Raw genomic sequence first — 13,797 nt, 5'->3', positions numbered from 1 at the left:
GTGGTATCTGCTAGCATGGAAGCAGAATCTTTGTAGGAGAAGAAGAGGATGTGTGTCAACACACAACATGGAACTGCAACTGTTGCAAGTTATGTAAATAAATATGCCGATCCTGCTTGTAACTGAGACATAGATTTGTAGAAAAGAAGAATGAAACATCTGTATTTATTAATTAATGTTATTTAGTTTAATAATATTTCTTTATTATTTCTGGATATAACAATATAAACATCATATTAAAGAGAGTTACCCTTAAGGGTCTCAGCTAGAAAAAAGAAATAAAGGGGGGAAAAAACAAGAACCCAAAACCCCTCCCAACCCTAATCCAAACAAAGCAAACAAAAAAGAAAGAAAAAGAAAATTTCACAGTCTCATCTCCTCCTCTCCTATCTCCTTTCCCAACATCTGTATTCATTATTACAATAGTGTTTTGTTTTTGTTTAAGCAGTTATTACATTAGCATTGTTACAGAGGAACTCCAAGATTTGGAAAAGTAAAAGGAGAACTATGAGGTGAGCAAAAATCACTCAGCCTCATAGTTCGAGCCGACGTGTGACAATGAAAATGTCATACGTCGACTCTATAGATCGGGAAGTGAGTGAACACATACGGTCGCTCGCTCATTTCTCGATCCTGTCCCTGCAGAGAGCCGTGACGGCTCCCTGGAGGGATTCCCCCCCTCCCCCTCCGATCCTCCAGCGCTGACTGGCGGAACAGAAGGGGAGGGGGTGGGTAAAGCTGACAGTGCCTCTAGATAGGCAGAGCCAGCTGATGGGTGAATCTCGACAGTAATGTCGGGATCCGTCACGGCTGTGGCGGTCTCAGTATATGGCGAGCTGTAGCTCGCCATATACTGAGCTTTGTGTAACGGGAGGACGCTAGTATATGTCCTCCCGTGACCCTAAAAAGAACTTTGGGGAAAACACTGACCCCATAGTTCTTTTTTAACCCTTGCAGTGGGGCTATAATCAAATACGCTATGTGTTGCGCTATGCCTATACACCAATGTGTGTGAACAAATGAAACAATGTGTATCTCTTATTTAGTGACAATCTAGCATGTACTATATTAGGATAAGTCCCATTCATGATTGTAAATCACCTGTGCCATACTACGCTCTGGATGTTTGTGTAACCATCAGAAAGTTGTTTAATGGGTGTGTCTACCTCCAATTTTGTCCAATCCCAAATAGATGCATGCAATGGAACCAGACACACATCATAAACAAATTAGTGCATACTGTTCACGAATACAAAGTGTCCATATAACCAATTAGTCCAGTATTGTGAAGGAAACAAAATAAATAAATAGAGAGCTTCCCCCACACTGCGAGGGTTAAATGCTCGTTCTTCTCTAGGGGCAAAAATAGAGAAAACCTGATGCTGGGTCCTGCGGCAGTGACCACTCACCTTTCTCCCCCGCCGCTAAAGCTGTGGAATGTCCCTGAGTGTCCTCACATCTAATAAACCTGCATTAGATGTGATAACTCACGGATCCTTAGACTGCCGGAGCCCGGGGGAGAAGAGGCTGTGGGGACCGGTCTAGCAGCCAGGCAGGACTTAGAATCAGGTGATTGTATTTTTTTTATTTTAGTACCTAGACTAAAACAAGCAGTTAAACCTTGCAGTGCAGGGACCAGTCTAGCAGCCAGACGGGACCAAGGATTGGGTATTTCATCTTTATTGTCACCCCCTAGACAAAACAAGCAGTTAACCCTTGCAGTGCGGGGACCAGTCTAGCAGCCAGGTGAGGCCAAGGATTGGGTGAGTATTTCTTCTTTGTCGCCCCCTAGACAAAACAAACAGCACCACTGCAAGGGTTAAAAAAGGACAAATGTTTATTAACCCTTGCAGTGGGGTTACCCTTGCACTGCAAGGGTTAACTGCCCATTTTTGTCAGTTAAAAAAGTTATACTTCTTAAACCAATGCACCGCGCTGAGCCTCTCCTAACAGTATATCAAACAAAAAGTGTGTTCAAGTAGGTGACATGTGTACTTGAACAAGTAATACATTCTTTAATAGTAAAGGTTCTACCGTTCACGGATGAATAGAATTGGTTAACTTTGATTGTTAGTAACTTCACACACATTACAATTTTTACACGGATAGAATCCTATTCCTCCAAAAAACAGAAACATTTTCTTAGGGGGGTCCAATACATTTTTTGCAATCTTATCTCTTAATGTAGGGGCCCTTTTATAGATCACCTTCGGTTTCTCAGGAATAATGGGTCCCAATATTTTGTCATGTTTTAGGATATTCCAGTGTCTCCAAATAATTTTTTCCAGATCTCTGTACTGTGTTGTATAATCAGTAATAAAGCATAGAGGTATTTCCTCATTCTTAGTCGACTTATTCTTCAGCAGTTCACTTCTATCCAATCGGACTATCTTCCCCTGTATGTCTTCTGTATATTCTTTTCTATATCCTTTTTCTTGGACAAGATGTGGTTTGATTGTTCCTCATAGTCACATAGTAAGGTACAATTACGTCTAATACGAACTAATTGTCCTTTTGGGACATATCGAATCCATTTCGGATGATGACAGCTATGAATAGGAATATACCCATTTCTATCTGTAGTTTTAAAAAAAGGTTTTGGTACAAATGTTTCCTCCGTTGATAAAAATATGTAAATCTAAAAACTGAGCTTCTTTGCCCCCTATATTATGGGTACATCTAATTCCATACTCATTATTGTCCGATCCATCCAAGAAGTTCACCAATAGGCTCATTGGTCCTTTCCAAACAATTAGTCCATCATCAATAAATCTTTTCCATATTAATACCTCTTTCAATTTTTGGTTAAAAATTACTTCCTCCTCCCATTTAGCCATAAAAACATTCGCCAAACTTGGAGCAAATTTGGCTCCCATTGCTACACCCTTATATTGCTCAAAGACGTCTCCCTTGTACCAGAAGTAATTTTCGGATAATGCAAATTTTAGCATCTTATTAAAAAAAACATTTGCAGTGGTTCAAATGAGCCATATCTCTCCAAAGCCCATTTTACCGCTTCAACACCTTTTTCTTGGGGGATATTGGTATAGAGTGAAACTACATCTACTGTAGCAAATTGCAGATCATCTGTGTACTCAATCTTATCCAACACAGTTAGGATATCCTTCCTGTCTTTTATAAATGCCCTTGTTTGTCTCACTATAGGATGCAGGAACCAGTCGATATATTCCCCCAACCTAGCCAGCACAGACTCAATTCCATTCACAATAGATCTTCCTGGTGGTGTTCTTTTATTCTTTATGTATTTTGGGTAAAAAAGATATTATGGGTACTTTACAACATGATGGTATCAGGTATTCCCATTCTTTTTTGTTTAAAATCCCCTTCTTATATCCACTTGTAACCAGTTTCTTGAGTGCTTTTTTTATATTCCAGGGTGGGGTCTCCCCTTAATTTCCTATATGTCTGATCATCCGAGAGGATATTCTGCATTTCTTCCTCGTAATAACTTTTGTCCATCACAATGACTCCTCCCCCTTTATCTGCTGGTCTTATCACCACATTTTTCTTCTTCTCTAATGACATAACACCCTTCTGGATATCTCCTAAGTCTTCTCTAGGTTTTAATGGTAATTAATTTAGATCTTTTTCAACCAAATTCTTATAAACTTCTACAAAATGATTGCTTTTAATTTGAGTATTAAATGTAGAATTATTTCTATTATTCCATGAAAAAACCATATTGGTTTAAGAATTTCACACTACATAGTTGGCACGGCAGCGGACTTTATATATTTAATTTTGACACTTAGCTTATTGGTATCCATTTAGCGTGGATTAGCTGTTGAAAAAAAAAGTTATACTTACCTGAACCGCAGAGCTGGCTTGTTCTTAGACCGGTCCTTCCAGCCTCTCTCCCCTTCCTCTGCAGCGGTCTAAGGTCTCGTAGATCCTCATGTTCTATGTACAGAGTATAAACATAAGGATGTCGGGGGACATGCCAATGCTGTAGGGTAGGAGGAGAAAGGCTGGAGGGAGCGCTGTGAAAGCTGGGCAGCTCGGAGCTTCATGTGAGTATAACTTTGTTATTTTAGAACCTAGAAAACAATGAGCACTTAACCCCTGCAGTGTGGAGGTAGCCACACTGCAAGGGTTAATTAAAAAAATTCCTGAAGTTCTTTAACGTTTCAAAATCCCGGAGTTCCACTTTGAAGCTGGACTTTGGGATAAGCAAATATTGTCTAAATACAAGAGCCCCGTGTATTCTTGGTGAGCTTTGTGTACTTCTATCAGATCTGTGCAGTAATCCAGAGTGAAACTATACCTCTGTGCAGGAGCTTCCTGTAGGAAAAGAAGTCACTACTGCTCTCTCTCCTTATGCAGGGTGACTGGTCTTGTCTCCGCCCCCTCCTGTAGTTTTCTGCAGGTAGCCTGTAGTTGGTGGGGCTTGCTGGGTCTCTCACACAGCTTTGCTCTCTGCACAGTGATGAGGTCATTACTACTTTTACAAGATAATATCTAGGATAGTAAAGGCATTTGGTGCACACAAAGTGGATTTATATCTTTTGTGGCTATAACACAGGTCGAAGTTTAGTTTTAAAACAGAATTCTAGTCCCAGAAAAATAAGGGTTTCGTAAGTCTGATCATGTACGGTAGTTCTTATGTGTTAGACTACCACCTTTGCAAAAAGTTTTTCATAACACTATGTTTGCCGTGTGTGCAGCTCAGGTTTGCAATCTTCTGATCTATGGAAAACTGACCAGGGTTGGGGCCCTAAAGTGCACACGACAGTGGAAATGTGGGTGTGGCATATCTAAAGTGGGCGTAGTTCAATATGTGGTCACAAAATGTGATTGAGTCACCATAAGCATGGTGAAAAAGAGGCAAGTTTTTATTAAAATGATGATAAATCGCACAATACCTTGTGATTACTGCACGCTACCGCAAAGCACGCCTAGCATGCATTATTACTAGGGATGCACAGATACTGATTTTTTGTTGTCGGTACTCGCCGATACTGAATACCGATACCGGTGCTTCCGCTGGCATGGAGCCGACTTCCTGGGCAATCAGGAAGCTAGGCAGCGGGTAATGACACGCCGCTTGGCTTCCTGATTTCAAGGGAAGCCGACTCCATGTTTGGCCGGTTTTATGCTGATTGGCCGGGAAGCCGGCTTCTCAGCCAATCAACATGGCGTCTGCAAAGGGGGAGCCACACAGTGGCGTAACAATCCCCATAGCGACCCAGGTGGCCGCTATGGGGCCCGGAGCACAGGGGGGCTTGGCCGGGACATCCCCCCGAGTGCCGTACGGGCTGCCTGCGTCGCTATGGCATCTCAGGCTGCTGGCTGTCACTGGCGGGTGTGAGGAGGAATGTGTCACTGTTAGATCACCGACAACCTGTCAGTGATCTGTGCAGCGGCGCGTTCCTCCTCACAGCCGCTATTGAGTCAGTGACAGCCAGCAGCTGTGGAGGAGGAAGGCTGCGCCCGGTGTCAGAAGAGGAGGAGGAGGTGGGCTCGACAATGGAAGAGGAGGTGGGCCCGACAATGGAAGAGGAGGCGGGGCCCAGAGACAGAAGAGGAGGTGGGGTCCGGCGACGGAGGAGGCAGGGCCTGCCAGCGACCATGGAGGCGGACAGCGGATCGGGGCTGACAGGTAAGAGGTGTGCAGCCCACCCGAGAACCTGCAGAGCCCACCATAGAAAGTCTATGGCGGGCTCTGCAGGGTCACTCTCTGGTGGGCTTTTTTAGATCTTAGGTGGGCTCTGCAAGGGCATAACTAGAAATCAAAGGGTTCCATACAAAATTTTGCTATGTGATTTCTATTTACGCCCCTGAATTCGCACCAAGGCATTTGTCGCTCAAAGGTAAGTGCAACAAAACACCCCAGACAAGGAATCCCATTAATTTCTATGGTCCCTGTTCACAGCCGACTGTTTTGTCGCAAGCAGAAAAAACGCCTGTCGCTGGAAAAAGTACATGAGCTACTTTTTGGCCGATTTACAAAGCTTTTTGGTTCCATAGACTTCAATGGGAAACGTTGTGCGACAAAACACGCAAAAATGCTTGAAATGTGCGTTTCCAATTGAAGTCTACGGAACAAAAAAGCGCTGTAATCTGCCAAAAAGTAGCTCATGTACTTTTTCCAGCGACAGGCGTTTTTGTGCTTGCGACAAAACACTCAGGGGCCAGAAATGAGAAATTAATGGGATTCCTTGTCTTAAGCGCTTTGTCGCTCTTGGCGTTGAGCAACAAAACGCCTTAGGTGTGAATGGAGCCTAATGAACCATCCCTGAAAGCCCAGTTATTCTTTGATATGTCAAAGCTCGAGGTCTTAGTGACTCAGTTCATATACACTTTATAAATACAGAATTGCCGATTGTTTTATCTTTCTAAGCTACATAGAAGACCAATATTTACAAACTCTATAAACATATAATAAGATAAACAATAATATGAGAACCTCCAGAAGTATTATATATCTACATAATAAAAAACAATATATATATACACACACCAGTGCAGCAGGTACTAGCCTTTTACAATAACAATCAACAGTTAGCATTCCTGCACATAACATGCATTACAGTACTGGGAAAGTGTCTCCTCATTTTCTGCTTATTGGTTGTTACGAGTCAAATGGTTTCCTCCAAAAGGATTGTGGGAGATGTAGTCACACTCAGCTGGGAACGGCTAGAGTGTGAGTGACTGGAAACCACAACTCCCATCATGCTTCGGAGGCAAACTCACCCTGGTGTCTATTCCAGCACTTCCCCAAGTCTTCACTTCCTCCAAATACAACGCGAGTGTTGCAAGGTAGGTGAGGGCAGAATGTCTTCCGTGTGTGTCACAAGGTCTTTATTGTGCTCTGAACAGGGAGGAGAGGGCTGAGACCCTGCAGCTTCTGGAGAACCACAAGTCCCAGCATGTTCTGTGAGCAGACTCCTGCTGGTTGATGGTGTGTCTGAACAGCTGTAGAAGATCAGTGAACTTCCCTAGAGTCAGTGTGAAGTGTCGGTGTCTATAGGGCCATGGTGCCCTGCGTAGCGGAAATCTTCATTTGTTTTTATTTCCCATGGGAAGGGGGGGCTGCTGCTGCTGTGGGGACTCTGCTGTGTAGATTTGTTTGACAGGTTTTTGGATACAAACCCCCTTTTTTTTCACTTTTTTTAGACTTCTATTTTGTGAAGTGTAGTGTTCTGACTTCAAAATAAGGGACAGGTGTGGCGTTTTCTGGGTCATCACATGATAAAGAGCAACTCCAGGAAGTATACATGACTGTGGGAAGACAGTGTCATGCAGGGGTGGGTCGATGAATATGGAATTTTGGAGCCAACAAGATGTTTTAGGAGCCAGCACCATTGACAACATATAGAGAAAACCTCACAAGTTAGGTGCCAGCTGTCATTTTTAAGGAGCATTGGCTACCTGGCTCCTGGGATTTGTCCAGCCCCGGTGTAATGAGTCCATTGTGTTTACTAAAAAAAAAAAAAGAACAGTGTTTTGAAAACCACTGTGAGTGCATGCATACCACTACCTGAACGGTTCTGGTGCCTGTGTCATCATTGTAAAAGTTGGACCTACTGGCCCCCTGCTAATTCAGTTCAAATAAAAGGCAAGAACCAGAAGTGCTGGCAAATGCAGCTCCTATATTTCTGTCTTGGCAGCTTCACTTTAAAGCATATTTCCACTTTTGCAGCCAAATTGGCATAATGCCTACCGTATATACTCGAGTATAAGCCGTCCTGAATATAAGCCGAGGTACCTAATTTTACCACAAAAAACTGGGAAAAAGTATTGACCCGAATATAAGCCGAGGGTGGGAAATGAGGCAGCTACTGGTAGATAGATACCAATAAAATTACATTAATATTTATTTAAAAGAAAAATAACCTAGCTCTGTAAGTGGAAAAGGGGGTACAGGGCTACATATCATGTACTACGGATCATTTAACCCATTCATATTAGCAGAGGATAATTGTAAATCTATTGTTCAGTGCATTCTATATGTAGTATATAGTACATGTACATATAGAGTGCCTGCAACAATACATTTACAATGATCCTCTGCTAACATGAATGGGTTAAATGATCCATAGTACAGGGCTACATACAGATCATTTAATACATTCATGTTAGTATAATTGTAAATGTATTGTCTGCACTGTATTAGCAGTATATACTCTACATAGAGTATATACTGCTAATACAGCGCAGACAATACATATATAATTGCTTAATAAATCTCTCCTCGCCCCGCCCTCACTCACTGTGTCCGTGTGCCGGTGATCGATCATCACATCACAGGAGAGAGTCAGCGGCGCGCTGGTCCAGTGGGAGGAGCTCCAGGTGGGGTCCTAATTTAGCTGACTTAGAGGCGCCTGCCCGCTAAATTACAACCCCACCTGGAGCTCCTCTCGCCTGATCGATCATCACATCACAGGAGAGAGCAGGAACAAGTCAGCGGCGCGCTGGTCCAGTGGGAGGAGCTCCAGGTGGGGTCCTAATTTAGCTGACTTAGAGGTGCCTGCCCGTTCGCGTCACTGCTGCTCCGGTGGGCGGCGCTCCGAGCGGGGTCATCTGGCAGTCTCTGGCCACCTAAATTAGGACCCAGAGACTGCCAGATGACCCTGCTTGGAGCGCCGCCCACCGGAGCAGCAGTGACGCGACGCTCGGCGAGGTAAGTAAGAAGAAATTACGCTGACCCGAGTATAAGCCGAGGGGGGGCACTTTTCAGCAAAAAAAATGGGCTGAAAATCTCGGCTTATACTCGAGTATATACGGTACTTTATATTTGTTACATGTTTCCATTCACATAGCATAACCTAAAGCCCAACTCCGGGCAGGATTACCTTCACAGGTTTAAAGTGGGCAAACATTCTCCTTCCTCGGAAGGACCTCACTGTCATGCAGGCATACCTCGAAGTCCTGCATTTAACCACTTCATTACCAGGCCAGTTTTCAGCGCTGTGCCAATCAGCATGGAGCCGGCTTCCCGGTCAATCAGGAAGCCAGGCTGCGAGTCATTACCTGCGGCCGAGCTTCGTGATTGGCCATGAAGCCGGCACTATGGTCCCTCATGGCACTACCGGTCAGAGAAAATCTCCCTCTGACCAGAAGTTCCGGTGTCAAAGCACCTATATTGATATTAGTACCAAAAAATCTGAGAAAAAGCAAGTCAGGACACTATAAAAAAATCCATGAAATGGCCCCTTTTTGGAAAGTAGACACCCCATGGTGATTTTTTTTTTATGCCACAATTTTTTGGGAAATTAAGAAACATGCCGGTATTGAGGGGTAAAGCATGGCGTTTAGTGATAGTGCACAAGATTCAGTAAATGTTCAGGTCATAAACAGAGGGTGGCAGAGTTGAAGGGGTTAATGTACAGGTCACATACAGTGGGAGGATGGAGATGAAGGGGCTAATGTTTAGATGTGCAGGATAAGGGAGGTGAAAGGGTTAATATACAGGTCAGAGTAGAGAGAGAATGGATCCAACATAAAGAGGAAAGGAGGGAGTTAAATTATGTGAATTCTTTTGTTTTTGCTGCTACTGCAGCTTGTTTTTACTAGTGACTGATGACTCATCCATTCATTAGTCACTTTATTCTCCCCTGCCTCTGATGTAAGAGGAAGGGGAGGACTTGGCAATGTAAACATTGCCATGTGACCGCTGTGAAAACCAATCACAGGACACAGAGCCGGTCCGATCAGTGTCCAATGCTGCTGTTCTCCTCAGTCTAAAGATAGTGGGAGCATTGGCTGCATGTGCAGGTACACCCTCCCGGAACAATGCGCCAGCAGACCAGCTGCTTTAATACAGTGGGCGGTCCACAGGTGGTTAAAATAGATTTAAAACATTTTGACTTTAATACCATTTTGTTGCACTTTTAAATGTTAGTTCTCCATTTCATAAAAAATGAAAAGGTAAACTAAGTCACATGACTCTAATCCCTTGGTCCCTGCTGCACTTCCCTGCTGTGAGCACCATCTCCTGCCACCCACTCCATCTGGTGTAATGATCCAGGTGCTTGAATACTTTACTACATAGCTCTGGAGGCTGTACAGCACCATAATGCTACATTCGTTTGTCAGTCATGTGACCGATCTGACCTATGAAAATGTCTTATGAGCGTTCTTTCTTCTGGGAAGGTAAAAGAAGAGATTCTCATTGGTCAAAGACCGCTAGCCATTGCCAGCATTATGGTGCTACACAGCCTTCAGGGTTTATGTAGTAAAGGGTATGTTTGGACTAAAACATGGGGCTGGGGGGGGGTTGCATCTGTATGGTTTTTGGAGATTGGGAGGTTAATTTATAAAAGTTCCATCCAGCATATACTATTCACATGGCACTTGTGCCCCTAGAGGGCGCTGGTGATGAGTATAGGAATCTAGCAAACAGCTTCCACCCAGTGTACAGATTTTATAAATGATCCCTTATTTGTATTTTTATTGGAAATTATAATCAGGACACAAACACTTCAGGAACTAGGCTGTCATATAATGTAGGGATCGGCAAACTTGGCACTCCAGCTGTTAGGAAACTACAAGCCCCATGAGGCATTTTTTTTTTTATAAACCTTTATTTATAATTTTATCTTTATAAATTCAAAAACATATACATGTCCATACAAACAAACGTAAGAAAAATAAGAGAATTTCCTGGATTACCAATATCACATAACAAATATATATACAAGACTGACTCCATAGATCATGAATCCAGCAAACAGCCTCAACCAAAAAAATTAATTGGATACCCTCTTAATAAAAAAAATATTTCCATATTCCAAAACCCTCCCCCCAAATTCCCACCCTAAAGGTTCATCGAGCTATAATCAATCCAAATATCCCATTTACTGAAGAACGCGTCAGGATTCTCTCTACCCCCCATGAGGCATTTTAAGACTGACAGCCACAGCCATAACATGATGGGATTTGTAGTTTCACCACAGCTAGAGTGCCCAAGTTGGACACTCCTGATATAATGTATACATTTTCATAAACAAATGCGATTCAACATTTATATGCAGTTCACATGCTGTTCAGGTTACGTTTCAGAAGTGTCCATGTGTGTGCTGTACAAGGGTAACATCACTGTGCGGGTAATAACATGAAGGTGGTCATATTACTGTACATTATTGACTACAATAAAAACAAGGTCTGGTTAACGAGCTCCTTCATATGTGAGGCCGGACGTCATTAGTTATATGATGCATTACTGACACATACAACGTCACTGCCAATGCTTCACCCTCAATATTTAAATTTGTTGTTGTCTTTTGTGTCTCAGAAATGATTGCCAAAATGAACAAGAAACAACTGAGTGAGAAGATCTTGAATCATGCCCTGGGCATCATCTACCTCCTGACTGGAGAGGTAAGTGCAACTGGATATTTTCCTTAGAAGAGGTAACACAAATAAATGAGGACATGAAAAATGGAAGTCCTTCAGATACTGCTGACTTCCTGTCACCTAATCTGCAGTGCAGGACATAGAAATAGAAAATACATATAATAATATAAAGGGAATATATAAACATGTTGTGTTTTCTAATTTCTTTTGTGAATCAGAAAGTTTTTTCCTGTTCTTTTGTGATGGTCTATAAATTGCAAGTTTAGTGTTTTGTTTGTTTTTTTACTTGAAAAACTGTTTGTTTTTTCAACTTAGAGTGGTATAAAAACTCTTAATCAATTTTTCAATAATTAATCCAGATCAATACATACTAAGTCATTGCTCAAGCACTTACAGTCACCCTATGCCTTAACAGCTGGCTACAACTCTCTCAGCTCTGCTTACCCAAACTTCCTGTCTAGTACACGATCTCTATGGGGAGCAGTCTGCAGCAGCTGCCTATCTATTAGCTTGAAGAAAATAGAAGGAAGGAAGGAGGAGAGCGGTGGGCTGGGGGGAGTGGCTTACCCTGCTGTGCATGGTGAGCCATGCACAGCAGTGGTTTACTAAAGGGGTTCTAAACCCTCCGGTTTTTTTTGCCTATATCTACTGCTCTACGGTTTAAACTTACCGTGTTTATTGCCCGCGCGCTCTCGCCCGAGAATCCGAAACTGCTCGGGCGGCCACAAAGCATCTTGGAGCGGGAGCATGCGCAGTTCGGATTTTCGGCCAGGACACGAGCAAAGACGCAAGGTAAGTCTATGGACGCGTGCACTCGCATGGAAACATTGCGGGATCGGAAGTGCCTGCAGGTACAGAGGAGTCGGCGCTGGATCGGAGAGCTGCCGCACCGCTGGAGGGACAGATGAAAACATCAGGAAAGAAGAAGATCGGATTAAGAGACATCAATTAAGGTAAGTGCTGACATTAACATTTGGGGGAGGGGGGGAAAAAAATAGACTTTAATGTCACTTAAGCCTAAGGAGTGTTGGAAAGTAGCCACCACTCCAAGCTCACCCCTGTGATAGATACAATCTTATTTTTAGTGTACTAATTTCTCTTGAGTGAGCTTGGAGCGGTGACTATTTTACAACACACACAGGGAGCATGGAGAACAAAAGTAGCCCCCGTCCAGAAGGAAGGACAGTGACAGCACCAATTCAGAGATGATTTGAGGATCTACAGCCGAGTGATACACACATAAAATACATTTTTGTTAATGGTTAAGGTATTTGAGTGGGTTTTTTAATATTTAACTCCTGAGTTTAGTGTCACTTTACCTATGTATGCCCTTCAATTAGCTTTTTACACTCTTACCACAGTAGCATTAAAAAAGTTTCCTGTACAGTTTTTTCTTCTGTTCTTACCATGGGGATGTTAATGACTAGTCATTGCCCATGTTTTTGGTAGTATTTAAGATCTAGATTATTTATTTGTTATATATTTTTATATTTTTTCAGTTAAGATATGGTTTATGTCCAGCATGGGTCTTTACTATAAAACCACAGAAAGCTTTCTCTGCTTTGAACATTGTTTTCTATCCTACAGGAATATGAGGTTGTAAAGAAGAATTCACCGCACAGCACCACACATTTACTGACTGGAGATGTAAGTTTTGCTGACATTTACTGGTTGGCTCCTGACAAATCGGCATCAGATCACAATATATGTGGAGTTTTCTTCCATTTTTATTGTATACTGATTACTTAAAGTGCACCCATGATCAGTCCCACATCACATTTATCAGTAAGGCAAATTTTGGCATCAACAAATATTATATTTTGGAGGACCTTTTTCTTGCCACAAAAAAAAGTATCACATGGTCTCTGGCTATGAGCTGCATTGTGGGTGCTTGACATCTATTAGATACAGTATGTCAGACAGACGTCACTTAATTAAGATGTTTGTGTATCTATAAGTCATATAAATAGCTCTTTTATATAAGCTAACTTGTATTTGATTGCAACCTCCCTTTTTATTTAAGGTACCAATAAAATGTGGTGACATATCCATTTATTTCTCAATGGAGGAATGGGATTACATAGAAGAAAACAAGAATCGTTATAAAGATGTGACAGTTAATAATGGCCAAACCTTCAATGAAATGAGAATGGAATCCAAACTGAGCTTAGGTGATTTTTAACTTACTGAATACAGCAAATGTGACAATTATTTTCCACATGTATGGAATCGGAAAGCTTGCCACTGACATCTTTTTAGATAATTGAAGCGTAACCCCCCCCCCTTTTTTTTTTTCTTCTTCACAGTAAAGATAATAAATCACTAATGGGTCAGTTCACTGAAACTTTTCAAAAGCAACCTTTTCATTACATGCATATTCTGCTAATTGTTATTACCTAAAATTATGTTTTCAATTCACTAACTTGAATTTTGATGGAAGTATGGTATATTATTGATTTTTGGATTGTGTAGAAGCCA

This window comes from Nanorana parkeri, unplaced genomic scaffold, assembly GCF_000935625.1.
Source record: "Nanorana parkeri isolate BGI_ZX_2015 unplaced genomic scaffold, ASM93562v1 scaffold528, whole genome shotgun sequence".
Classification (NCBI taxonomy): domain Eukaryota; kingdom Metazoa; phylum Chordata; class Amphibia; order Anura; family Dicroglossidae; genus Nanorana; species Nanorana parkeri.
The sequence above is the reverse complement of the archived record's forward strand: the minus strand, read 5'-3'. Positions refer to the sequence as shown.